This window comes from Apodemus sylvaticus, chromosome 11 (genome assembly GCF_947179515.1).
Source record: "Apodemus sylvaticus chromosome 11, mApoSyl1.1, whole genome shotgun sequence".
Taxonomy (NCBI): domain Eukaryota; kingdom Metazoa; phylum Chordata; class Mammalia; order Rodentia; family Muridae; genus Apodemus; species Apodemus sylvaticus.
In genome coordinates this window covers 26,658,749-26,662,726 of record NC_067482.1, presented here as the reverse complement: position 1 = coordinate 26,662,726, position 3,978 = coordinate 26,658,749, and the positions used below count along the sequence as shown (strand labels likewise).

At 34.9% G+C, this 3,978-nt stretch overlaps 1 non-coding gene across 1 annotated transcript; it reads right to left on the bottom strand.

Moving 5' to 3' along the window:
- Positions 1 to 3,056: 3,056 nt before the first annotated feature.
- On the bottom strand, positions 3,057 to 3,162 carry LOC127696978 (U6 spliceosomal RNA). The gene has a single exon (XR_007980398.1). It is a non-coding gene; the product is annotated as a U6 spliceosomal RNA (small nuclear RNA).
- Positions 3,163 to 3,978: the final 816 nt, after the last annotated feature.

Sequence of the window (3,978 nt, the reverse complement as noted above, 5' to 3'; positions counted from 1 at the left end):
TAAGAGCATGTATAATATTGATTCTTAATATGGTTCCAGCTGAAACTTTTACATTTAATGTTTGAAATGAAGGTAGAAATTTTGTAAGCAAAAAGACAATCTAAATAGTTTATATAATTCAATAGATATTCAGAATTATAATAAACTGATTTAATTGCTTTTACTAATTATCATAAGCTTTTAATTTGTAGGTTACATTTAATGCAATTCCATAAAAATCAATTATCATACATAATTTTCTTTTCTATTTCATGTTGACATACATAAGACCTTGGAGCAAGGGCTTAAGTAACATCTCTGTTGTTCATTATTTGCATCTTTCCTAAAGAAGGTTTTCATAATTTGAACTTAGTATAAAGGTAGGGATGGGATAAGATTATATTTTATTAACAATCTCTTATGTAATTCTTATTAAGATGAGAGGTTAAAAAAAGAAGATTAAAGGATCAGTTTCTCAGTTTCATCCTCACTAGCAGATTTTATGCTTCTTCTGCTAACCCTCATCTCCTATGTTTTCCATCCCTCCCAATAGTGCTGAGGATAGGAGACTACACTTCAGCATATGAATCTTCAACACCTTAACAGCCTACCACTTGCTTGCAAAGACTAAACATCATTACCTGGTGAAATGGCATTTACTCTATCCCCAAGAAACTAATAGCTTAACTGACTTAGAATGTTTCACAAGTCCACATGTAGGGTTTTATTTATTTATTTATTTTGATGCTCAAGAAAACCATTAAATGTAAGTCCTTGAAAAAATAAAAGCCATCAAAAATAACCTTGAAAATGAATTTATCTAGTTTAAACACAAAATCGTATAACAGAGCAAACATTGCCACTGCAGGTGTGGCTTAGAACTCTTAAATAAAATAAATGTTGTCCAGAAGTTAACATCTAATCATGTCCCCATGTCCAGCACCTAGAGCATGTGATAATAGGATAGAAATCTGTGTCCTATGCTCTTCTTGCTTATATCTTACAAGGTCTTCTTCTTGGCTTGTTTTTGTATGCTACCCCCCCCCCTTTATTTTTAGCAGATGAAACGTGCCCTGGCATCCCCAACTTCTCCAGAGTCCCATTTCTGCTTCAGCTTCCCTCTAGCAACTCCATACATCATGATGTTAATTTGCTTGAAGAATTCCTGAACTCACCACAAACTCACTATTCTCCCATTACTGACAATCTAAAAGACCTATAAAATCAGCACCACAAGAATGCCAAGGTCTTTGACTAACCTGAGCACACCTGGACAGTGGTCTTGGAGAACCTAAGTAGCAGAACTGAAGAAAAAGAATTCTAGAAAGAAAATTTCCCTGATGAATCTGTATAATCAGGGTCTGAAAAGAGAACACACAAGATAGGCTACTGATTTCTCCCAAGATGCCCTAAAGTCATTTTTCATATTGTCTAATATTAAGTACAGGATGCCTACTTAATGGTGCCATCTGTCTAGCAGCCCTTGACCATCAGATACTCAGATCTATACTTTTATTTGCACAGGGAACACAATTAAGCAAGTGGGAAGGTCTACCCAGCTAAAATCATCACATGTTTGGATCCTATCCACTACTACCTACCTTGTTTGTTCTTCTGTACCTTAGGTAAGCACCCAGCTGAAAGTTCAAAATGGAGTATAGAAAAGACACATTATTTTCTTTTTTTCCAATATGAGACTAGAATGTTTTCAGATTATTAGGATGGATCCAGTTTCAATTTTTCTAAACAAGATATGTACTTCTTTTAAATCTTTGCCTCCTACCTGGATCTTCCAGTGGAGATTTGTAAAGTTTAATCACTTCCCTTTGTCTTCTGAATATTTTAAGGTCTCACTTCCATGATACATCAGAGAAACCTAACTCAAAAATTTCCAATTTGTGTTCATTAGAAAAGTGTGTCTTCCATAGAAAATGATGGTCCTCCCATTTAAATTTCTTGAAAATTCAAGGCATATGTTTATGAAGAAATTATATGTGAATTGGCATATAGATATTTTTAATGCAATTTTAGCCATATATTCAGATATCAAAAATGTGGATAGCTTTGCTTCATGTGTATTGGTCCCTTAGAAGACTTGTTTGCACAGTAAATGTAATTTTGAAATTTCCAGGAAAGTTCTTGTCACTTTAATTCTCAGCTTCTGAAACTTGACTTATTTCTCAGCCTAGTTTGTCCACTTTGTGGAGTTTATTTTTCAGGAGATTTTCCAGGATCTGATTCAAAGATAATGTGTTATCAGTTCCATTTAGCTGCAAGATTATTTGTTAGCTGAAAAAACTCTCAGAGAGTAAGAGTAACCAGGGTTTCATATATATATATATATATATATATATATATATATATATATATATATATATATATCCATATTTTTCCCCAAGGGAAACTTCTTCCAACAGTATTAAGCCAATCAGGTCTCCCTGATATGTGTGGGGGTAGTTCACACTTTTGGACACCATGTCAGCAAGGCTGATCCCTTTTCAAAACATGTAGCCTGTAACAGGTGCTTCAGGCAAGATTATCTACAGTCTTTGGTTTGATTTTGTCAAAATATTAAACATTTGTTTTGAGCTAAAAATAAAAACTAATTTTGTACTTAAGAAAAAAAAGAGTAACCAGTGGATGAATGGATTTGCCAAGCTACTTTTGAAATATAAGAATCTTTGTTTTCATAATAGATGGAAGGTGGGTATCCCCAAATCATAGATATAGATAGTTCAGATTTAGAATGCCTGATTTTCCAGGATTTTCCTAGAAATGGAGTACTGAGGTTACAGGATCTGAAGATGACCTATAATGTGCAATGTCTTTAATGTTTTCAGCTTTATTTTCTTTTATTGGGTTAGTATTACCCTTTTTTTGATATTTTTTGTTTATATTTCTAATTTTATCCCCTTTCCTAGTCCCCACCACTGAAATCTATCCCATCCCCTCTCCCCTACTACTATGAGGGTGTTTTCCCACCCAGCCACCCACTCCTGCTTCCCTGCCCTACACTGGGACATCGAGCCTTCACAGGACCAAGGGCATCTCTTCCCATTGATGCCTGACAGGGCCACAAAAATATGGAATGCGTCACGAATTTTCATGTCATCCATGTGCAGGGGCCATGCTAATTTCTGTATTGTTCCAATTTTATTGTATGTGTGGTTGAAGCGTGCACATTTTGTGTATTTTTTATTGTCACAGTTTGATCATTATAAAAGTATTTTATGACAAGTAAACTTCAAGTAAAACAAGAAAGTGAAAAATTTTGTTAGTCAGGGTTCTCAAGAGAACTTATGGACTGTCTCTATACATTAAGGGAATTTATTGGAATAACTTACATTCTTTGGTCCAAGTAACCCAATGATAGCCAGCTCTCAGTGAGAAGTCCAAGAATCTATTGGTTGCTTAGTTCCATGAGGCTAGGTGTTTTACCTGGTTTTCTCTATAAGGTAAAATCTTGAAGACATAGGTTTCGACAGACGTGCTAGCAAGTAATTGCAAGCAGTCAAAAAAAGATTCTTCCTTCTTCCATCATCCTTATGTAAGCCTCCAGAAAAAGTTATGGTTCAGATTAAATATCTATACCACCACATCTTGATTTGGAACTTGTCATATCCCAGGTTGGCCTTGAACTCAGATCTGCTTGCCTCATTCTTCTAGGATTAAAGGCAAGTGTTACCTTGCCTAGGTCTAAGTTTTACATTGCCACTATGCCACAAGTTCTGGTAGAAAAGCATCCCCTCAATATCTCAATTGTAGTTCATTCTGATGAAGTAAAGTTGACAACCAGGAATAGCCATCACAAATCTCTAGTCAACAGAGTATGAGTTATAAAAGCAGAGACTGCATTGTTTCTGATATTTTGACTAGACTTTCTGATAAAAGCAAACATTCATCCCACTTTCTGCATTTCCATTTTTTGACCATTCCAATTCAAAACAATTATGTTGAAGCAAAGACTTATCAAAATGTGGAATACACTAAAATTTACAG